This window comes from Bubalus bubalis, chromosome 11 (assembly GCF_019923935.1).
Source record: "Bubalus bubalis isolate 160015118507 breed Murrah chromosome 11, NDDB_SH_1, whole genome shotgun sequence".
In the NCBI taxonomy this organism is placed as follows: Eukaryota; Metazoa; Chordata; class Mammalia; order Artiodactyla; family Bovidae; genus Bubalus; species Bubalus bubalis.
In genome coordinates, this window is record NC_059167.1 from 49,449,940 (window position 1) to 49,474,337 (window position 24,398).

Sequence of the window (24,398 nt, forward strand, 5' to 3'; positions counted from 1 at the left end):
GTGCCCTAAAGATGAAAAGTTCTGGTGGGGTTGTGGAGATGGAGGCCTGCCCAGCATGGATTAGACAGACTGGAGAGTGAGGCAGGAGAGACACTGTTGCTCCCTGTGTCTGCTTTGCCCCACCCAAGTCCTGGGCTCAGATCCAGAGACCCTGGCTGCCCCTTGTCCAGAAGCTTGTGTATCCAGTGTCCATCAAATAATACCATCTCAACTACTTGCTCACACAGCCAGTCAACACTGACTCCACAAACTCATTCAGTACCTATTGAGCACTTACATGTGCTAGTTATTGGTAGGCAGAGGGGACAGAGAGTAAAATAAGATATGCTTCTTGCTCCCATGGAATTTTCAGTCCTTTGAGGAAGCAAGTCACAAGTAATTGCAACAAAGTAGTCATCTTGATTCTACATCCACAATGTCTATCTTCATTCCCGTTTCCACTAATCTAGTTTAGGCCTTGAAAATGAATAATAGTGTCCTAACCAGTTTCTGTATATACAGTCTCTCCCTTCTTGCTAATATAGTTTAAACCTTGCTGCCAAATCCCTTTTCCTAAAGCACAACTCTGTTTATATCATTCATTAATTGTGGAAGCAGACATTTAGCACCTACTAAATACAAAAAGAATCTGCCTGCCAATGCAGGAGATATAAGACAGGGTTCGATTGTTGGGTCGGGAAGATCTCCTGGAAGAGGACATGGCAACCTACTCCAATGTTCTTGCCTGGAGAATCCCATGGACAGAAGAGCCTGGTGGGCTACAGTCCATAGGGTCACAAAGAGTCAGACATAACTAAAACAACTTAGTACACACACAAAGCACAACTCTCTTCATGTCATTCATTAATTGTGAAAGTATACATTTAGCGCTTACTAAACACAAAAAGAAATTCAGTTTCCCCTCCTATGATGTTAGGGTCACTTTCTAGTTCCAAAATCCTGATTCTGTAATCTCAATCAGCAGTAACCACAACAGTTACCTGGTCTATGCATGACTCTCCTTTATGAATCTCTATAAATCAGAAGAGGATAATGATAAACTGGATAAAAGTACATCCAATTGGTACTTAAACCTCTGAGGATGGAAAATTCACTTTTGAAAGAGTTCAAAACATGTTCAAGAAGTTTCCATTTTTATGAAGTTCTTCCTTCATAATGCTTCTTGCTTACTCATTAGAATGCAGGCTTCTTGGCTTGCATTCAAGGTCTGCTATTATTTGACCTTGAGGCATTCCAGTCCTAGTTTCTTATGTTTTCCTTCTGTTTCCTTCCCTGAATGTGCTTCCACACTACCACACTATCCCTCTATCCCCTCATATCCAAATACTTCATGACAGAGCTCAAGTGACACCTTCTCTGTAAAACCACCAAGTCCCCCAGGAGACCATCACTCCCTCACCTGAGACCCCCTCACGCTTCTTCTTACCTTCCTCTTGGGTTCCCTCCCTTGGTGATTAGGGCATGCATCCTATTTTCCATGCCTCAGTGAAAGGTCCAGGAGAGCCAGGCCCCTCTCTTGAGAACCTCTGTCTCCTGCACAGGGCATGGCACAGTGCCTTGAAAGTTTCTTCAGACACCTGTGGAGTAAATACAGCATCAATTCTCTGGATCCATTTCCCATTCTAAGAGAGAAGCTATATCAGCTTTCCTAGACTCTACTATTTTGATGGCCAAATTTAAAGTAAGTATTACTTATTGCATGCCTGAAATTGCGGGCACATTTGGGGGGCAGAAGTCAAGACAATACTACACATGAAAGAATTATAAACAGAATAAAATGTTAATTGTAAGCAAGGGAAAACAACAAAGGAATGCATGGAGGGAGGAGATAAACTTGGTCAAGAGATGCCATTGAAGGTTAAGAGGAAGAGAAGTTCCTTGAACTTGCCTTTGAATCTCCATATAAAGAGACTCCTTAGGTCTTGGGCATTTTAAGCCTGAAACAAAGGCTGAGTCAGGGACACTAGAGGGAGCCAAGGCCTGCAGACTGGCGAGAAAGTTTCCAGGGTGTTAGCCTTGGGTTCACAGATTCGACAACATTTGCTTAGTAGATTGAGAAGGATATTCTTTATCATACATTCAAATGCTTCCACAGGACAATTTCTAAAAGGAAAATTATTTTGAGTCTCTTTTCAGTTTTTTACTAATGTTAAACCTCTTTTGAGGAGATCAATATTAAGTACTTATGTCTGTATATTTTATGTCCTCTTTGTCCACGAATATCTCCTGAATCTTAACTGTGAGCTGGTGTGGTTTCTTGGAGCTGGGAGTAGACAAAGACCAGTGAAACCCTGTCCAGTGACTTGGCCTGAAGCTGGGTGGTCTGTGACCAGTGGTTCCCAGGGCGGTCACATTGTCAGGCCAGGTGACCAGAGGTTGCTGTCCTTATATGTTCAAATATGAGGACTTTGTGGCAGATTACAGCAAAGAAGTCACCCCTCTAGCCTTTTCTCTCAGTCTAGATCCACAGAGAGCCCTAAGCAGGAGTGTTTAAAAGGACCTGGAAGTTTTGAGGCAACTGTGTGAGCTCAGTATGGCCAGCATCAGCACTGCCCATGTCTGCCTGACAGACAAACGGATGAGAAAACAGAGGCCCCCATCCATGGGCATAAGAACGAGGTATAGTTGGAAGAAGGAAAAAAGAAAATCGAGTACAGCCCTGATGTCCTGTCCTACCTCAGACAGAGTGACACGAGACAGTGTGAAACCCATAGCTACCAAAGGATAGGAACTGAATCATAGTTTTGCCATATATAAATGTTCATTTAAACTAAATTTTGGGACAGAGGAGCTTAAAAATGTAAAAGGTAAAAAGGATATCATACCTCTAAAGCAACAGTGACTTAAAGCTCACCCAAGCCAAAGGGACAAGAGGCCTCACAGCCAAGAGAGAGCACTTTAGGTACCCTGGCTTAGGACCATCTTCCCACAGTACCTACCCCTAGTGCCACCAGACGGAAATGCAAACAATCAGAAACCAATCAGTAGGAAGTCAACCCTGAATAGTCATTGTAAGGACTGATGCTGAAGCTCCAATACTTCGGCCACCTGATGTGAAGAGTCGACTCATTGGATAAGACCCTGATGCTGGGAAAGGTTGAGGGCAGGAGGAGAAGGGGACGACAGAGGATGAGATGGTTGGATGGCATCACTGACTCAATGGACATGAGTTTGAGCAAACTCTGGGAGATAGTGAAAGACAGGGAAGCCTGGCATGCTGCAGTCCATGGGGTCACAAAGAGTCGACAAGGCTCAGCAAGTGAGCAACAATAATAACAAGGCAGGAGGGCCTCACCAGCTGCTGGAGGGCCCAAGAGGCTGCCTTTTACTCCAGATGCCACTTTCAGAGCTCCCCTTGACATGGCCGTCAGAAGCTAGAAGTCAAGTTGAAGGTGGGAGGCTGAAAATCCAGGCCTAGAGGGAGGAATGGAGGGGAACTTGTGAGGCAGGCTGTTAGGCTAAGACAAGAGAAGCACCTTATCTGCATTTGTCTGTTCCGTTCCCCTTGCTGCTGTCTTGGTATCCTGATGCTGTCCCTCTCCCCTTAAATCCAAAGGGAACAAGCAACAGGAGACACAAGAAAGCAAGCAGACCTGGAGAGACTGCTTTGGCCACTGGACAAGCCCAGTGTAGGGGAGCCGGGTGAGCAGAAGCTCCGGGTGCTACGCCTGTGGGTGGGGAAGGCGGAACTGAATCGCCGGCAGGGTTGGGGGAAAGGACACTTCTGTGCAGGTGGGAGGGTCGTGCGGAGCCATCTGAAGGCAGAGCTGGGGGCAAGCAGTGGAGGGGGCAGGGCGACTCACCGGGGAAAGCTTGGAAGCTCTGGGCCTGTCGGGTCTGAGTTCGCTCAGCCACCCACTGCTTTTCCCAGAAACAGGACCCAGCCTGGCTTCCCTCGCGGAAGAGCAGACCCTGGGGCGGAGCGCCCGCAGAATAGGAGCTGAGAGAGAAGCCTGCATCTGTCTCCGGGGCGCGATGTGAACCTTATGATGACCCGCCAAGCCCTGAGGGGAGAGGCTAACGCGCAGCACATGTGGGCCGAGGCGCTGCACGCAGCTGGGCCTCGGTCTAGGGTTCCGGGGCTGAGCCCACCCTCGAGGCTCAGAGCCCACCTCCGTCCATGGGAGTCTCCAGGCAAGAATACTGGAGTGGGTTGCCATACCATTCTCCAGGGCATCTTCTCCACCCAGGGATCAAACCCGGGTCTCCCTCATTGAAGGCTTGTTTACAGTCTTAGCCACCAGAGAAGCCCCAGAAGGAGTAAATAGAACTGAGAAGAGGAGAGAGGCAGCGCTCTTTGGGTGTGGAGAGCTGGGTGACCACATCAAGAGGAACTCTGAGCTCTGAGTCTGGTGCACAGGCATGCTCTTCCTCAGCAGACCCCCAGAAGGTTGGGCGTGGAGGGCAGCCACAGTCACACCTGTCCCAGCGGACTCCCGTGGCTGGTGTTGACTTGGATGTAAAGCTTGGTGAAGGCCACGGCATACTCCCACTTGGATGCCCCTTCCCGGTTCCTGCAGAGCACATCCTTCCACATGGAATTCAGCTGCCACCTTTTTCATAAACCCACCTGGAGTCCCTCAGAAGCCCCATTATCTCCCTCACCTGAGACCCCTCAGGCTTATTTTTACTTTCCTCTTGGGGTTCCCCCTTTGGTGATTGGGGCAAGCATCCTATTACCCATGCCTCACAGAAAGGTCCATGAGAGCCAGGCCCCTCTGTTGGGCATCTCTATCTCCTGCACAGCACCCAGCACAGGCTTGAAAGTTTCATTAGACACCTGTGAAATGGATAAAGCAGCAATTCTCTGGATCTGTGTACTATTTTGTGAAAGGAGGAAGTTATATGAACGTTTCCACAAGCTCTTATTTTCTGATCCCCAATTAGATTAAGTATTAAACACCTGCTGCACGCCTGCTACTGTAACTCTCTCATTTCAAAGAACTGAAAGACACAAATGCGATTTTGTTGTGGTAACTCAGTGTACAACGAACAATTAGATTATAAGACTAAATATAATAAAATGCTAAACTGCACATTGTGAGAGGGGCTCAGAGGAGGGAGAGACGCATGTGGTCCAGCGAGGGCCTGGAGAACCAAAAGGAAGAGAAATTAGTTGGACTGAGCTTTGATGGTGGGTGGATTTGCACAGGTTCACAGCCCCACAGCCATTTCAACCCTTGCCCTTGACACCTTGCCTATGCAAGCTCTTCATTGCTGTTGTTTTCACTAAGTAAACTAGAGACAAGTCAGGAGCCCAGAGCAGCCTCTGGTGGGCTCCATCTCCTTGGAGTAGTGTTTTCTTTTTGATCTTCAAGCCTCTCAGGCAGAAGCTGTAGTCATGATTAAGAAGTGCTGATAATCAGGACCCTTCTTGGATTTCTGCTGCTCAGACCTTGGAAAACTGAGGTGTGGTGGTTGGGAGTCTCCCTTGAATTTATCCTGATTCTTAACTCAAAACAGGTGTTTATTGCCCTGGTCGTCCAGGATGGATGCTTCTAAAGTCCTGTGGGACTGCCCAGACCTCTACCCTTGCCATGACAAGGGGGTGTCTTTTTCAAGGTTCTCATCATCCAGATACTGGGGAGTGATTCTGATGCTCAGCTGGTGGTCACAGGAACATCACTGTCTCAGCTCAGGCATCCACGATGCCCCAGAACTTCTCCATGAGAGATGAGACTTTCCTTCTCCAGAGTCTCGTCTGCGTTTGGTTTCCTAGGTAGGAAGGACTCAAGCACCCTCCGGTAGCCCTCCTGTCTTATCTGTCAACATAAGTCAGGGTAAAGGCAGAGCTGCCTGAAAACCAGTCGTGGGCTCCAGTGTTGCCTTTTCATGCAGATATAACACTTGATCTGGGATAATATGGTCTGTGAGTCCAACAAACAGGCAGACGCTAAGCTTACAACACGGCTGGTCTTGTGATGGTGGCGTGCCTTCTGGCTTCCTACAGAGCTTCACTGTGTTTCCCATCGCAGTCATCACTGTCTCTTCCTCTGTGTGTATTTGTGCCTGCGATGCCTAGCACAGAGCCTGGCTTGCAGCAGACATCCTATAACAATGCCAAATCCTGAGGGAAACATTTGGCCAATGAATGACATTAGCTAATGCAGCCTTAAAGGTATGGGATGACACAATGATAAAGATAAATATCCTCTATATCATTTTACAACAGTAAATCTGAAACCCCATCTATCGGGAAAGCATTGTCTCCACCACGATGACCACATCAGAGCTCCTACTTATCCAGTTCTGCTGAGTGAGTGTGGAAGGGGTTGCTTTCGGTAATCTGTTTACTTTAAGGAGCTCAGTCACGTGTTCAGCTCACAGCCCGTTTATCAGGATGAAGGATGCTCTCTGGAGAGAGCAGACAGCAGGGCAGGTTGAGCTCGGATGACAGTCTGCCCCATGGAGATTGACTTTAATGAAGCACAGAATAAACAGGAAGATTAAGAGGGTGCAAAAATCAGTGACAAGTTTGAGTTCACCTCTCTGTAGGAAAAGAAAGGTTCTCTGTACAGCTGAGAGCTGTCTCTGGGTTATAGATGAGGGGCATCTGTTTGGTCACTAATGATCCCATGCTATCTAAATCAGCCTTTGTGCAGGGAAAGAAAAGTTCTCTCTTAATTTACAGGCCTGCTTCTGTGTAATTTAATTTACCCACAATGTGATTTGCTTTATAGTGAGTAGAAAGATTGGTATTATTAAAGGGTTTGAAGAATTATTTAATAGGCTAAAATGTCAGCCTGATACACAAGGACTAAATATTTCTCATTTTGTTCCTTTATACAGTCCCTCCACGGTGTGCTGAGAAAGCATGGTCACTCAGAGCCTCATGATCTAAAACTATGGTCCATCCTGGAGGGCTGGTTCACCTTCTGGAAGGCCTAAATTCTTGAAGTAAAATAAAGAACTAGTCTTCCTCATAACACAGTGCCATTTCCATAGAAACTTAATGGCATTCAGACATTTTGTTGTATATTGCTCCAGTTCCTCATTTCATATATGATTTTTTTTAATAAATAGAAAGCAAAAGTTACAGAAAAGCCAGAGGACAGAGTCTAAAATTCACACCCATCTTTTGAAGATGACAGTTTCATTTAGAGGATCCAAATGGGAATCTTATCTCATTGTCATTGCTTTCTGTATACATAGATCTTACTAAAGGTGGGAGCAAGGTTTTTATTTGATATAGCATATTCCTTATTTAATCAAACTGTGAGAGCTGGTTTCTATGTGTGTACATTGGGCAGAGGTAGTGGCATGCTGCAGTCCAAGGGGTTGCAAAGAGTTGAGTGCTACTTAGCCACTGAACAAGTCATGTTGACATATTATAGCCTTCCTACCAGTAGATGGCACTCTGGTTCAAATTGATACTCTAAACTTCCAATTGCCCAGCAGAAATGCTTTGTGAGCAGTAATGCTGAGAGTGTGCAAAACAGCTGAGATGTATCCAAGTGAAAATATGTGGTAACAAAATAGTTCAAAACCATATTGGCAACCTATTTTAGGAGAGTTGGCATGTATTAATACAAGGATACAGGGCACAAACCTAGACAGCATATTAAAAAACAGAGACATCAGTTTGACAACAAAGGTCCATATAGTCAAAACTATGATTTTTTTCAGCAGTCATGCACAGCTGTGGGAGTTGGACCATAAAGAAGGCTGAGCACTGGAGAGTTGATGCTTTCAAACTGGTGCTGGAGAGGACTCTTGAGAGTCCCTTGGACTGCAAGGAGATCAAATCCGTCAATCCTAAAACTCAACCCTGAATATTCATTGGAAGGACTGATGCTGAAGCTGAAGCTCCAATACTTTGGCCACCTGACGCGAAGAGCAGACTCACTGGAAAAGACACTGATGCTGGGAAAGATTGAGGGCAGGAGGAGAAGGGGACGACAGAGGATGAGATGATTCGATGGCATCACCGACTTAATGGACATGAGTTTGAGCTAACTCCGGGAGAGTGAAGGACAGGGAAGCCTGGAGTGCTGCAGTCCATGGGGTCACAAAGAGTTGGACGTGACTTAGCAACTGAACAACCACATAAGGCGCAGTCCTAATAGGGAGATAAGAAGGCCTGGAACCAGAAGAGATTCACTGAGAATTCTTTTGTGGAAGAGCTTCCTTAAGTAGAGTGCTTTGAATAGAGAGGAAGGGACATGAGGCAGCAAGAAACAAGCATTCCAGGTAGGAGAAGTGGGCTGTAGAAAGGTTTCTTGGGAGCCAAAGTATGTATAAGGAATATGAAACAGATGGAGGCTTAAAGTTAATATCTAAGTTTCATTTAATGGGAAGTAAGTGGCGGGGGCAGGCAAGGGGAGCAGGAGAAACATTCAGCTTTGCAAAAACTAAACAAAAATAAAACATGGTCAACCAAAGGTATGCCTTGCATCTGATTTTCACTTTTGATTATTACAGTAAATAAAATTCAAATCAACCAACTGAGCCAATATCTTTCATTTATGGTTTTATATAAGTACTTATATAAGTACTTACATTTATATTTTACATTATGTAATTCTTGAACTTGTACTAGTCAAATGTAAACACTGAGTTTTCTATCTAAATGCACAACTCTGAACCATGTGTCTTTAGCACTTCCAAAAAGCTATCCATTAGGCCTTAATTTTTGTTACTTTAATTATTTCCTAATTTTCTGACTCTCTCCTGTAAATTTTTGGGCTTTTTTTTGCCTAAGTTTAGGATGAAAGATCATAGTGTAAAGAGAGAAATTGTATTTGTGGGTAGATTCAGTTTGTATTTATATTTAGAGCATTTGAGGCAGTGGAGGAATCCTAATTGGCATTATACTTTCTAATGCAGATTCAAAGTTAAAGCAGTAAGGAGGTGTTTTTAAATAATTCAGCAGAAACTGCATCAAACGAACAGTTATTTAAATCTTTTTAAGGTCTCAAGTATAGTTAAACCAATAATGGGAGCTATGTTGCTTAATCTACAGAAAGTGCTTTCCATTTACCATGTGTTACCAGGGCTATCATTAAAATAGTAATTTATTATGAGGATGAGTCTTTAAAATGCTATGCTGAGGCCCTGGGTTCTGGAATCACTGGCTAGGTCAGCACTTTGTGGTTTTAAGCAGTAACGTGCCTTTGGTAAGAAAAAAAGAATGATGTTCATTAATTCTTGATGTGCTTTAAACACTGAAATACTGTAATTTTTTTTCCCCTAGAATGGGAAAAATCACCCTTAAACAAGTAGGTAAAATACTCTAATTCTCCTCAAGATTAATCATGTCTCCCTTTCAATGGGAATGGACACCCCCAACAAGCACAGGATGTTCCCACGTTCGGACCGGAAAGGTATCTTTGTTGGTCCCTGCTGTGGTCACTGTTCCGACCAATAGACACGATCTGCAGCAGGACTATGTGAAGGAAAGTGTGCAGTCTGGTAGAGGACCAGAGGAAATGTAGGGGGTCATGCTGTCATGCTGGGTGTCGTGACAATAGCCTTGTTCTCTGGGACTCAGCTAGTCAGCTTCAGTTGTCTGAGTTTCTTGCCATCGTGGTACTGCAAGGTTGTTGGCTTTGATATTTGAAGATGGTCCTTAGGCCATATTCCTTGAATGTGAAAATGCATGTTCTGTTAGGTAAGTCTATGTGACTGGAAGGAGATGCAGAACTGCATTAAGTATGGTGAATGATAAAAGATTAGAAAGATAGGAAGAAAGAGGATGGCACTGTGGAGGGCCTTGAACACCTAGAACTTGGGTCTTTTAGAAGTCCAATGCGCTATCCATTGTGCAATGGAGCCACCTAGTACTTGGGTCTTTTAAAAATGAGTCTGGGATTGAGGCCACACAAACTCTTACATTTAGTCCCAGTCATTTATGACACTTGGCAAAGCAGTTGCAACTTAAATTTTTTATTTCCAACAATAACCCATGAAAAGAATCTTATAGCCCCTAAAATATTCATGTTATTGCTGCTGCATGTTCGTGCTAGAATTTGAGGGCTTGCCTTCAGCTATACCTTAGCATAAAAGAAATCGTAGTAAAAATAATTGGCATAAAGCCATCAACTTGCTCATTTGCTGTCTTTCACTGTAAGACAATAAAGGAATTAAATGATGTCTCATTTGGCTTTATATACTTGCATACTTAAATGTTTGGATACTTCTTTGCTAAGTAAATTGGGCCTGATCAGACAAGCCAGTAGTGAATACCTCCAATTTTCAAATGTATTAATTCTTTCCAACTGTGGATTACTAATAATATTTTTATTGGCTGTTATACCCTATCAATGACATATGGTTGAATGGATAAAGCAGGTTAACAAAGCTACTTGTGAAAAATAAGTTACATCCGTGCTATACATATTGTCAAAAAACATATAATCTCATAATACACACACACAAAGACACACATCCTATGAGTACAAATTAAGTCATTTTAACACTTAATGCCCAAAATCCAATGACCATGAGCTTTTCTCCTGCTTGATTATCCAGTCTTTTACAAAGTCTATTTCCCAAAATATTTCTGAGAGCCCCAGTAGAGCTCACATGCATATACAAATATTAGTCTCAGACCCAGTGGCTGAATTAATGTATAACTCCCATCTACATTTATGGTAATTCTGAGATTTGTTCATACAAAGCAATAATTACAAAAAAAAAAAAGTGGTTCCAATGTAATTACCTATTCCTGCCAATCACAGCACAGAGATTTCTTGTTTTGTTCAGGAAGGAGAAATTTGGAGGTGATAGCAAAATGTTCTCTCTACTTTGTTTTTTCTCTCCATCTAAGATGTCCCAAAGCCCCCCAAATGTTCCAATTCATGAAAGGTACCTGCACACATACATACACACAAACACACACACTCACACATACTCACACTCAAACATACATACACACATTACCTTTCTCCAAGTTATAAGCCATCCACAGGGTCCAAACTGGAGCAACTTTCTTAAATTTTCCTTCCACTGTGGGGAAGCACTCAGCCAAATCTCACTCCTTTTGTTCTTTTATTCTCCCCTCTTCTTACACCAACTGTAAATAAAATATGTGTCTCTATGAGAAATAACCAGCAAGCATGCATGCTAAATTGCTTTAGTTGAGTCCAACTCTTTGCGACCCTATGGACCTCTAGGCACGTCTGCCGTGAGATTCTCCAGGGAAGAATACTGGGGTGGGTTGCCATGACCTCCTCCAGGAAGTTGCTAGCGTAGTACACTCAAATTAGATACAAAGGGTGAAAAAAAAATTCCCTCCTCCATCACCCAGCTCATGTCCAATCTTATTTCACTGACACTCATTCAACCCTGGATTAGGAAATTTGAAGTCCATATGGACAAATTTTGTTCAGATTTTAAAAGTCAAACATAAAAAAGAGTCAAAGAACAAAATTAAGAACTTGGATCTTTCTACTGATCGTGTATCTATGCATTAACCTTATGAGAGAATATACTTCTTTTCAATCACATACAAAACACTTACACAAACCAACTATGTAATAGGACCCAGAAGAAGTCACAATAAATTCCAAAGAATCAGATGATATAGTATTACCTGAAATATGTATAAAATAAGAAATAGGTAACAAGAAAAGAAATATTAAAATATACTTGTCTGGAAACTAAAAATATGTATCCAAACCCTTTGTTTAAATAGGAAACTTAAAATTAAATGGTATTAAAAATATACCAGTCAAAATTTGTATGGCACACTAAATCACTGCTTAGAAGGAAATTTATAGATTTAATAAACATATCCATCAGAAAATAAGAAAGATTTAAAACCAATGAGCTAAGTGCTTACATCAGGAAATTGGAAAATGAACAACAGAGATAGCCCAACGATATACAAAGAAAGGAAATAATAAATATAAGATGAAAATCAATAAAATACTGAACAATGCTCGCTTCGGCAGCACATATACTAAAATTGGAACGATACAGAGAAGATTAGCATGGCCCCTGCGCAAGGATGACATGCAAATTCGTGAAGCGTTCCATATTTTTAGAACACTTTCTAACACCATACACAAAAATAAACTCCAAATGGATTAAAGATCTAAACGTAAGACCAGAAACTATAAAACTCCTAGAGGAGAACATAGGCAACACACTCTCCGACATACATCACAGCAGGATCCTCTATGACCCACCTCCCAGAATATTGGAAATAAAAGCAAAAATAAACAAATGGGTCCTAATTAACCTTAAAAGCTTCTGCACATCAAAGGAAACTATTAGCAAGGTGAAAAGACAGCCTTCAGAATGGGAGAAGATAATAGCAAATGAAGCAACTGACAAACAACTAATCTCGAGAATATACAAGCAACTCCTACAGCTCAACTCCAGAAAAATAAATGACCCAATCAAAAAATGGGCCAAAGAACTAAATAGACATTTCTCCAAAGAAGACATACAGATGGCTAACAAACACATGAAAAGATGCTCAACATCACTCATTATCAGAGAAATGCAAATCAAAACCACTATGAGGTACCATTTCACGCCAGTCAGAATGGCTGTGATCCAAAAGTCTACAAGCAATAAATGCTGGAGAGGGTGTGGAGAAAAGGGAACCCTCTTACACTGTTGGTGGGAATGCAAACTAGTACAGCCACTATGGAGAACAGTGTGGAGATTCCTTAAAAAACTGGAAATAGAACTGCCTTATGATCCAGCAATCCCACTGCTGGGCATACACACTGAGGAAACCAGAAGGGAAAGAGACACGTGTACCCCAATGTTCATCGCAGCACTGTTTATAATAGCCAGGACATGGAAGCAACCTAGATGTCCATCAGCAGATGAATGGATAAGAAAGCTGTGGTACATATACACAGTGGAGTATTACTCAGCCATTAAAAAGAATACATTTGAATCAGTTCTAATGAGGTGGATGAAACTGGAGCCTATTATACAGAGCGAAGTAAGCCAGAAAGAAAAACACCAATACAGTATACTAACGCATATATATGGAATTTAGAAAGATGGTAACAATAAACCTGTGTACGAGACAGCAAAAGAGACACTGATGTATAGAACAGTCTTATGGACTCTGTGAGAGAGGGAGAGGGTGGGAAGATTTGGGAGAATGGCATTGAAACATGTAAAATATCATGTATGAAACGAGTTGCCAGTCCAGGTTCGATGCACGATGCTGGATGCTTGGGGCTGGTGCACTGGGACGACCCAGAGGGATGGAATGGGGAGGGAGGGGGGAGGAGGGTTCAGGATGGGGAACGCATGTATACCTGTGGCGGATTCATTTTGATATTTGGCAAAACTAATACAATTATGTAAAGTTTAAAAATAAAATAAAATTAAAAAACAAACAAACAAAAAAATACTGAACAACAGAAACACCAAAAAAGAAAAATTTAGCTAAATGAAGACCTGAATTTTTTTAATAAGATTGATAAAACAGAAGAGCTTTAAGCAAGAATGTTAAAGGGGAAAAGTGACAACCAGAAACTGCAAATAAACAGAATACAGAAAGAAATTAGAAATTTAAAATTGTACACCCAGATATACATAGCCAATATGTTTGAAAACCTGGACAAAATGAACAAATGTCTTTGAAAATATACAAATGCCAAAAAATGATGTAAGATGAAGTCTAAAATGTAATAGACTAAAACCACTAGTGAAATTGGAAAAATAAGAATTCACCTTTTCATGAAAATAATAAAAATCCTCTAGCCACAGACTGTTCAAATTCTACCAAATTTTCTAGAAATGTGTAATTTCACATTTTCTAGAAATGTGTAACAATCATATGTAGGTTGTTACAGAATGTAGAAAAAGAGAGGACGCTAGGCAATTCACTTTATGAAGTCTGTATAATCTGGATTCCAATACAAAATGATGATAGTAAAAGGAAATTATACCCATTTCATATATGAAAATAGATGTAAAATCAAAAAAAAAATAGCTAACAGAACCTGGCAGAGTTTTTAAAAATAATATAATGAAATAAGATTTATCTTAGGGATGAAAAATGCTTTTATAGCAGAAAATCTGTCCTTGTAGATCACCACATTAACGAACTAAAAAGGAAAAAAAACCACTATCTCATAGAAGCCTAAAGAGCATTTGAAAAAAAGTCAATGACTATTTGTAATATAAAAATATGAACTCTCAGATAACTAGGAATAGAAGGGAACGTCTGGGTCTGGTAAAGTCTGTTTGTTGCTACCTGGAGTAAACCTCATACCTACTAGAGTAACTCTAAATGTAGCCATCTTAAAATCATTAACAAAGAAAACAGCTATCACTACTCTTGTTCAGCATAACTTTGGAAGTCCTGGCCACTGTAACAAAAAAGAGCAAAGCAAGAACTAAAAGTTTTGAGAGGGAAGAGACTTAATAATAATATTTTTTCCTGATAGCATGATTCCCTACTTGGAAAACCGTCAAAAGCAACAACCTGTCATGATAAGAGAGCTAATGGTTTCATTACACTAATAGCAATTGAAGAGAAAATGTAATTTTAAAAACAGCCTTCCTCACCATAACAACAGCAGCTATATAATATCTAGGAATGAAATACTAAGGCATGCATAAGAAGCCTTGATGGAGAAAAATCTAAAAGGTATAAAGGGTATTAAAGGGTATAAAAAAGACCCCAAATAAATGTAGAGATTTTTCATGTTAATGGATGAAATGACTTATTTGTTTTAAAAATATAAGTTTTCCCCACAGAATCTATTCACATTTCCTGATCTCTTCCCCTAAAGGTGAACAAGAAGTTCACTGTCCTCTAGAACAAACAATGCAGCAATAAGCACCCTCCTATATGTCCCCTTATGGATCTGGATAGGAATTATCTGGGGATATGGAATCAAGATTGGGATTGCAGGTATGAGCTGTATGTATCTTTGGCTTACCAGTGTGGCAGATTGCCCTCTAGAACAGCTATACCAGTTCACACTCCAAGTAATTATACATGAGAGCACCACATCCCTTCATCCTCACCAACATACAGTATTTTCTGACTCTGTAATTCTATGGGAGTTAATAAGGCTTTCCTGGTGGCTCAGTGGTAAAGATTCTGCTTGCCAATGCAGGAGACATGGGTTCAATCCCTGGGTTGGGAAGATCTCCTGGGGGAGGAACTGGCCACTCACTCCAGAATTCTTGGGTGGGAAATCCCTTGGACAGAGAAAACTGGCAGGCTACAGTCCATGGGGTCACAAAGAGTCAGACACGACTGAGCACTTAGCACATTGGCACAGGAAGTAACAATTCAAGTACCCATAAAGCCTTAAGATAGATTATGAAACATAGTGCTGAATGAAAACAAGTTACATCACAATACTGTCTGTGTGAGCTAAAAAAACAAGGAACTCTGGTCAATACCCTGTAATAATCTAAATGAGAAAAGAATTTGAAAAAGAATATGTTCTACGCTGTGCTGCATATGTATAATGGAATTATTTTGATGTACTCCTGAAACAAACACAATATTGTTAATCAACTATACTCCAATGTATTGATAAAATAAAAAATTTTAATTGTTTTTACAATTTATAAATAAATTCAACAAGAAAAATACACATACAAAAAGGCACAGCATAAGTTACAAGGATACGTAAATATCTAAGGACATCTGGCAAATCCACCAGAGTGGATGCCTCTGTGAAGAGGATGGAATGGCTGTGGGGATCATGGCTGAAGAGGGAAAATGAAATAAAATTAAAATATAACACAATGAAATAAATGAAGGGATGTGCATAAACCTATGTCAACAGAGTGCCATGAACCAGAGTGTGACTAACTCAGCTCTTGTCATCTGGGGGAAAACAAGTCCATAGAAAGGTAGAAAGGGACAGTGCAGAGTCCTGGGGCAAATCTCTCTTACTTCACCATCCAAGGTGTCAGGAATTCTTCAATTTGTCCATCACCTATAAAATAATACCCAAGATCCTTAGCAATACATTCAGAACTTCTCATCATCTTCCCCCTGTTCCCTTCTATCTCATTGAACTTCAATCTATCTGTCCCCTAAGGAGGCACAAGATTACTTCAATACTCTGTATCTTTACACCAGCTCCTTCCATTGCTTGGGATGCTTTCCCCAACTTGTCTAGCCGGTAAACTCCTATTCATTCAACATGACCTCTGCTGTGAGCACCTTCTTTGCCTTTTATCCTCCTTCACCTGCTCTTCTACCACACATATATCTACTGGGCACTTGTCACACAGCATGGCATTGTCCCATTACTTGCTCACATATCTTTCCTGGATTAGATTACAAACTCCTTGAGAAAAGAGTCTGTCTTATTTTGGAACACACCTAAAAAACACAGGCTTCCTATAACTATAATTGAATGAATGAATGCATACTCTGTCATGGGAATTTGCAGAGATTTCTAATGAGGCCCTTTTAAAGAAGTGTTGCAAAAACACCAATGTGTACTGTTATGGAGACTGGAGTAATGAGAGAGGGAGAGTTGTGGAGCTAAATTGCAGGGAAGATCCATCTTGTCAATGACCCTGCTGCCTTTTCCTTCTTTTCATGGAATTTCATGTCTACTATGCTACAAATGGAGAAGGCGATGGCACCCCACTCCAGTACTCTTGCCTGGAAAATCCCATGGACGGAGGAGCCTGGTAGGCTGTAGTCCAGGGGGTTGCTAATAGTCGGACACGACTGAGCAACTTCCCTTTCACTTTTCACTTTCATGCATTGGAGAAGGAAACGGCAACACACTCCAGTGTTCCTGCCTGGAGAATCCCAGGGACGGGGGAGCCTGGTGGGCTGCCGTCTATGGGGTCGCACAGAGTCGGACACGACTGAAGTGACTTAGCAGCAGCATGCTACAAATAAATAGCAGCAGGCACCAAATGAGGAGCTATGCTTTCTTAGCATCTCTGATCTCCTAATTTTCCGATGGTGGGATGCTGCTGTGATTGCTGACACCTTTGGGTCCTCCGACCCTACCACTTTCCCTCAGTCCTGCAACTTTATCCTCATCAAACTTCAATTTTATATTCTGTTATGTGTGTTAGAGTAAGCAGATGTAACTTGAGGGGCTCTGATCTTTCAGTGCAGCTTCCTGCCCACAATGATCTCCCTGATTGTCCTACTTCCATGATTGAAGTAGGACAATGACGTGACTCTCCACTAGAGTCAGACGAGCCCCAGGCTACCCAAACCTTCACTCTAAACTTCAAAGACAGTGCCTTGCAGAAACCAATATATTTACGCCTATTTTCAGACCATCCCATTAGCAATTTCGTTACCTGGGCCAGGGATGCAGAAGAAGTATGTACATCCTAATGAGGATTAAGGACATGGTAAGAAGGGGCAAGAAGTTAGGGAAAGTGTCCCTGGACCAGGAATGGACAGCCAGGAAAGCACTAGAGAAAATGTCAACAGTCAAAGGAAAGAGAACAGGCATAGGGTGGACCAAGCACATATTATTAACTTCTCAAATTTATTTCTTATTTTTTATAGTTCTATTCTCATTCTCCCTGATGCTGGGAAAGATAGAGGGAAGAAGGAGAAGAGGGCATCAGAGGATGAGATGGCTGGATGGCATCACTAATGCAATGGACATGAACTTGGGCAAACTTCAGAAGATAGTGAGGGACAGGGAGGCCTGGCGTTCTGCAGTCTTTTGGGTCGCAAAGACACGACTGGGTGACTGGACAACAACAACATTCTCATTATGGAGTTCTCACCTGGACAACCTTTGTGGGTTTGCTTTTTCTTTTTTGACCTACTTCCTCATTTTCATAGACAAAGGGTCTCCCCATAGATGTCTTTTTTAACCTCCTTGCATGAATTTTCAGCATGAAACTCACTCTGCTCCCCACTTCCACTATCCACAATAAACTCTCAATGCAGAGTTAAACTGATTGGACTAAAGGTCAGTTACATTACATTTAAATAAGCATGGAGAATATAAAAGACAGCAGGAAACACAGTGCAGATGTCTTCAGCTACACTTTGATAAGCCCAGCAGCTGTGGCCGTTTGAATGCTCTCATGGGAATTAAAAAACTAAAATCCATAAAACAATCTTCAGGCAATAACACTGAGTCTGCCTCTCCACGGAGAATAGGAATCAGTGGAGTAAGACTCAGCATCAGTGAGCTTGCTACCGAATCTAATTATTTTCTGGTGTGACGTTGTTATGGGAAATGTAACAATTGGTATTGACTTTTAAACAGTTCTGTACCTATTTATTATTTGACCTCATTTAACAATTCATTTCCCAGAAAGTATTACGCACAAAGCTAAAAAACAGGGGTCGTGGAGACAGGTTTTTCTCATCTGTTTGTTGCAAAAGAGACAAACAGTACTAAACACAGCTATTGAATTGCACATACATATCTGAAATCCAGGGCTTTCCTGGTGGCTCAGTCAGTAAAGAATCCATCTGCAATGCAGGAGAAGTGGGTTCGATTCCTGGGTTGGGAAGATACCCTGGAGGAGGGCATGGCAACCCACTCCAGTATTCTTGTCTGGAGAATCCCCATGGACAGGGATGTCTGGTGGGATACGGTCCTTGGGGTTGGGAAGAGTTGGACATGACTGAATGGCTAAGCGCACACACATCTGAAATCCACTCCTTTCTTGAATGAACTACAGGATCTAAATGTCAGTTTGGCCAATTAAAGTGTTACATTCCACTGGTGGTTTTTTTTGCCAACCAAGAATTATGATTTTTAAAATGAAAAGGCAAAAAAAATATTTTAAAGAAAAGACAATTATGTGTAAAAAAAAAATGTACTTGAAATCCAGTACCAACAAATTTATCAGTGCTTTCCTCCACTGGATGTCATCTGTAATGAGTGAATAAATAGTCAAAGGTAAAAGATTTATATAGACACTGTCCAATTCAACCCAAGTTCAAGTCAACTCATGAAAAAATGCTTTACAAGAACACAAAGCTTACAAAACAGAGTTGTTACTCTCCACCAATATGACTGAATTAAAGACAATTTAGACTTCTGATAATAGCTTTAGCTATCCAAGTCCACATATTGAACATGTACTATATAATCAGGACCTATTCTAGGCAGTTGTATTTTCATTACATATTGCAAAGCTCATTTTATTTATTTATTTATTTATTTTACTAATACAATTATGTAAAGTTTAAAAATAAAATAAAATTAAAAAAATAAAATAAAAATAAAAAACAAAGCTCATTTTAGAAATAAGAAACATAAGACTCAGAAACTGTAAAACACTCTTCCATGATTTCATGGCACTTGGATGGCAAAGTGGAGATGGGAACATGGCTCCCTAAGACCCTAAATCATAGGTTCATGTATCCATTCCATACCTCTCTTTCAGAAAGTGCCTCAGAGCCACTAGTACATGTTTCTGACATCTTTGGGTAGGAAATGCTTCTGAAAGTATATTGAAAAATAAACAGCCCAGAGTCATTTGGAGCCCCTGTAATAAGAAAGGTGAATAATCAATACCGATTTGAAAGAAAGATAAAACAACTACTGAGGAATGAGGCTGCTTTTCTGGTGACTCTTCCACAGCTCTTCATTCTGCTTCTGCTTTCCCTTATAATAGGGATTGTTGTTTTTGTTCAGTTGCTCAGTCATGTCTGACTCTTTGCAACTTCATGGACTGCAGCATGCCACACCTCCCTGTCCCTCACCATCTCCCAGAGTTTGCCCATGTAGCAGGAGTAGTATTTAGGAAAAAACATTAATGTGCTTTTCTTATTTGCTTTCCTGAATACAAGACATCCCCCCTAGTCTTGTATTTCTACTAAAGGCATTGTGTGTTTATTGATAGTGATGGCTCCAAGAGGCATATCAAGAGAGTGAAAGAGTTAATACTCAGTTTTTAATATTTAAAAAATAATTTTGCAGAAAGATGTTAGTTACAAAAAAGATTATTTTCTCAAGATAAGATTCTCAAAATTCCTTTTTTCCCTTGATCAGACTAAGAACTAAGTATGGATGAATGAACCCAAAGAGTTCACTCATATTACAGAGAAGATACTCCTTCCACTAAGGCAGCTATATCAGGAAACATTGTTCTGTGGTAAGAGTGAAAATATGGGCTTCCCCAGTGGTTGAGTGGTGAAGAATTCACCTGTGAAGCAGGAGATGCAGGTTCAATCTGTGGGTCAAAAAGACCCCCTGGAGGAAGAAATGGCAATGCACTCCAGTATTCTTGACTGAAAAATCCCATGGAAAAAGGAACCTGGCAGGCTACAGTCCATGGGGTCACAAAGAGTCAGACACGACTGAAGTGACTCAGCATGGCCCCGCAAGAAGAAAAATACAGGTCAGGAGAAAAACCTGACCCATCTCACCCTGCTGGTGCTGCTAAGTCACTTCAGTCGTGTCCGACTCTGTGCGACCCCAGAGATGGCAGCCCAACAGGCTCCCCTGTCCCTGGGATTCTCCAGGCAAGGACACTGGATTGGCTTGCCATTTCTTTCTCCAATGCATGAAAGTGAAAAGTGAAAGTGAAGTCGCTCAGTCGTGTCCGACTCCTAGCGACCCCATGGACTGCAGCCTACCAGGCTCCTCCGTCCATGGGGTTTTCCAGGCAAGAGTACTGGAGTGGGGTGCCATCGCCTTCTCCGCCTCTCACCCTCAGGGGATACTAAGAAAAAGGAAATCAAAGACAGTGGATACTGGAGTTCTTATTTTTTTCCTCTCTTCTGGGGCAAAGCTTTAAGACAGGGTGGTTAAGGAAACACCAAGTAAACTGAGGGGCATATACAATGCAGGAAGGGGTACAACAGAAAGAAACTAGAGCCTTTGTTCCCACGTGCCCTAGTTCTGAGTCGAGGGCCTTGAGGGCATACCTTGTGAGAAGACCTCACAGCAGAGACTTGGAGTGACTCCTAAGGTCAGGGTTCCAGAAGGAGTAATTGAGCCCTGAGTGGTCAGCATGCATGAGGCAGGGTCTGCAAGAGTGAGAGTTCAGGGAAGTGAAATCAAATGTAAACAAATGTATTATTTCTATGGGTTAGGTTTCTAGGTGTGGGTAAACTAGATTTTTTGCTCAGGATTCCACTGGGCTGAAATCAAGGTATTGGCTGTGCTGGGGTCTCATTTAGAGATTGGAGGCCTCTTCTAAGCATATTCAAGTCATTAACAGGATTCATCTCCTTTCAGCTGTGGGAATGAGGCCTCCGCTTCTTGCTGGCTATTGGCCAGGAGTTGCTCTCAGTTTGTAGAGGCTGTCCTCAAATTTAGCTACTTGCTGTTGTTGTTCAGTTGCTAAGTCATGTCTGACTTTTTGCAACCCCAAGGACTGCAGCACACAAGGTTTCCTGTCCTTCACTGTCTCCCGGAGTTTGCTCAGATTCACGTCCATTGAGTCAGTGACACCATCTGGTTAGCTCCAAGGTTCTCTCCCATAAGTCCTCTCACACTTCCAATCTGTCAGGTCCACTTACACAATCTCCCTCTTGATTAAACAAAGGCAACTTATTTATTAGTAGCCTGACATTTAATATCTCATTATATTCACAGTTTCTGCCTGTAGTCAAGGGGAGAAGATATATGGAGGGTGTGTACCCCAGGGGGCTGGAATTTTGGGGGCTGATGCACATTTCTGCTTTCCACAATGATGCAAATTCTAGTGCTCTTCAAAGTTCCTAGATATTTTTTTCCAAGTAAACAGTCTGTTTACATTTGTCATAATGACTGCAAATCTTGAAACTCTGGAGTGTTTTGTTATGTTTTAACTTGGCAATATTGCCAGGCCATTTATATTTTCAGAGATGCATGTTGAGAAGGCTGGGATAGCCATATTTATGGTTGTGTTTTAGAGCCGTTTCTGGTGAAGGGGTTTGGCGGATCTGATGTCACTCCCCAAAGAAGAAGGAGGTGAGAATCATTGCTTTAAATTGCGGAAATGAGATTTCTAAAGCACCACGTGCCTTATGGATTCAATCATATTTCTTTAAAACTTCACAAGCCCAGATGCCAGAGTCTACGATAATTTTTAGAAAAAACCATGAAAAGTTAAACCAAGTACAGGCAATTTACCAAACCATGTTGAAACTTAACACCAAAAATAAAAGTATTTTTGATGCTTTCCTGAATGATATCTCTCAGATAGAAACATTTATGCAAATGACACCATTAGAACCCTTTTAAAGATTTTTTTCATTTAAAATTCCTACTGGTAAATATTAATAGGAATTCAACTCCAGAACTTTTTTAAGATACTCTTTGTATCTTAAAAGCCAACATGGGTCTTACACAAGATGAGATATTTGACTTTTTAGGACTCTATGGAGGAAGGTATCAGGTGTATTATCTTCCATTAAAATATTGACCTCATTTTGTCTCTTTGGATTTTGTTTGGATTTTATGAGAAAAGATTAGAAATTTCAAGGTTTCTTTCAGAATCTTTGCTGTCCTACTGAAACCCAGGGAAGGAAGCAGAGAAAGCCAAGGGATGGTTTTGGTGGCGTCCCCACTGAAGCTATCATTTTGGCATGGCCTTATTTTGTACTGTGATGATCAGTTTTTGAGTCAAGTCCATTAATAGATGTAGTTTGATGAGGTTAGGAGGCAGTAAGGGTAAGAGACATTTGCATTGTGTGTTCCATGAACCCTCCGCCCTTTCCACTTTCCTCTGTCTCATCTCACTCCCATCCCCTGCATATCAAGCATGGGAACCTCAGCAGAGAGAAGGAAGAGAGTAGGGAGAGGAGAAGTCCTGCGGGAAGAGCTAGGGGGAGTCATTAAGAAATGGTTTTAACCTCCTCATGGATGGAATAAAAAGAAGATCTTCTAATATGGAACTAGAGAGAATTCCACCTTGTCCCACTTCTCTCCACATCCCAAATTCCACCACATTTACCCACTAAGTCAGAGAATCACACCACTATGTAAAGCTACTATTGACTGCTGGGAATAGCTAATGTATGCCACAAAGGCAGAAGACTATTGGGAAAGAGATTCAGGGAGCCTTCCCATTACAATCTAGAAAAATAATAGTTTTCCTAGAGCCCACCTCCACCCAGTTCACTTTTTCTTACATCTCATTAGGCAGAATAGGATCACATGTCCACCCCTAGCGTCAGGAAAGTGATTTTTTTTTTAATGGCACATGACTGTCACAGTCAAAATGGGGCTCTGATAGTATAAGACAGGGATTTGCACACCTTTTCTGTAAAGGGCTATACAGTATAAATATTTTAGGTTTTGTGGGCCAGATGGTTTCTGTTGCCACTGCTGAGTTCTGCCCTTGCAGCATGAAAGCAGCTGTAGGCAACACATGATGAGGCTGTGTTCCAATAAAACTTTATTTATAAACACAGGCAGCAGGCTGGATTTAGCCTATGGACCTTAGTCTGCCCACTCTTGATGTAGGAGACAGATAATAGGTAAGCAACAAGCAAGATCTCCCATCCCACCTGTCTGTTTTCAAGAATCACTCTCTCCTCCCCTTTCCCATTCTGCATTCTAGTTCTTGAACACACAAAGAGAATAGGGATCAGCAAACATGGCATTTCACATTTGGAAGGGGTCTAGCTTCTGGGCTCTGACTCGGTTTCAAATCTCTCCTGACACAGGTGTCTGTGATTCTAAGCAAAGTGGAACACAGCTACCTGGTATCCTAGTCCTGTCATTTACTCAAGTGCAGGAGGGCCCCATGGTGCCGGAGTCAAGAAGGTACAAGCGAAAGTGGCTGTCACAAGATGATGAATGGCTGCCCTCTGAAGTTTTTATTTGAATCCTAAGTGACAAAACTAGACCAACCAAGGAAATTTGGTGATTTTCTCTGCTGCAAAGCAGCCACCTGGTGAATATTACTTTGCAGCCACCAACCCTTGGCAGAGGTTGGAACAGCAGCTATAATTATAAAGAGCAGGGAGGAAACTCTAAAAAATCTCTTCTGGGTGACAAAATTCTGAAAAATCAAGATAATTACAACACTAGCTCATCCTGATTTGCTTGGCTGTTTATAGATGAGGAGAAGCTGATGCACTGAGAGCCTTTTCTTTTTCTTTCCCTTCTCTTCTATTTGCATTAAATCCTGTGTGGCTCCTCTCTGAAATGTGTGCATATGCTGTGTCCATGTGAGACGCCACCACTGGCACTTGTCATAAGAATTAAATCCGTCTCAAGCTTGTTTACAGCTCAGCACTTGTCATACTGCTCCCTTGAGCTTCATGGCTGGTTGGGTTCTTTTTCTCCCCAGCTCTGCGGAAGATTTAATTTCTTTTTTGTTTATGTGTGTACTTACCCTTGCAGGTGCAGGAAAGAAAAAATTGCTGTGCCCAGATGTTTTGAAGCTGTAGTAGCATACATACAGCTCAGATTAAACAGAAAAAAACTGCATAAGGCAGGCACTTCAAGTACATTATTCTATAGGGTATTTAATAAACCTATCATGTCTTCTTGACAATAAGACTCCTGAATATAATTTTAGGAACAGTTAAGGCATCGCCAGCTCGATTCATTCAT

The 24,398-nt window shown here is 41.6% G+C and overlaps 1 protein-coding gene, 2 long non-coding RNA genes and 1 other non-coding gene across 8 annotated transcripts in view; 2 read left to right on the top strand and 2 right to left on the bottom strand.

Moving 5' to 3' along the window:
- Positions 1 to 6,252, bottom strand: part of MNS1 (meiosis specific nuclear structural 1) — a 116,700-nt gene extending 110,448 nt beyond the window's left edge. The window contains exons 1-3 of one of the 2 annotated variants that reach the window (XM_044925049.2): positions 3,804 to 6,252; positions 3,296 to 3,414; positions 1,427 to 1,577 (exon numbers count right to left, since the gene is read on the bottom strand). The gene's annotated coding sequence lies outside the window, so the exon portion shown is untranslated. The remainder of the gene's footprint in view (positions 1 to 1,426; positions 1,578 to 3,295; positions 3,415 to 3,803) is intronic. The other variant, XM_044925050.2, reaches the window with a different exon arrangement.
- On the top strand, positions 5,583 to 6,929 carry LOC123328057. The gene is made up of 2 exons (XR_006542789.1): positions 5,583 to 5,719; positions 6,790 to 6,929. It is a non-coding gene; the product is annotated as an uncharacterized LOC123328057 (long non-coding RNA).
- Positions 6,930 to 7,924: 995 nt separating this feature from the next.
- LOC123328058 overlaps positions 7,925 to 24,398 on the bottom strand; it is a 42,663-nt gene continuing 26,189 nt past the window's right edge. The window contains exons 3-6 of one of the 4 annotated variants that reach the window (XR_006542792.2): positions 20,774 to 20,875; positions 19,277 to 19,389; positions 15,839 to 15,881; positions 7,925 to 11,014 (exon numbers count right to left, since the gene is read on the bottom strand). This is a non-coding gene — a long non-coding RNA (uncharacterized LOC123328058). Of the gene's footprint in view, positions 11,015 to 15,467; positions 15,882 to 19,276; positions 19,390 to 20,773; positions 20,876 to 24,398 lie in introns of those variants that run through there. The other 3 variants (XR_006542791.2, XR_006542793.2, XR_006542790.2) reach the window with 3 other exon arrangements.
- LOC123328337 lies at positions 11,879 to 11,985 on the top strand. Its single transcript, XR_006543150.1, has one exon. It is a non-coding gene; the product is annotated as a U6 spliceosomal RNA (small nuclear RNA).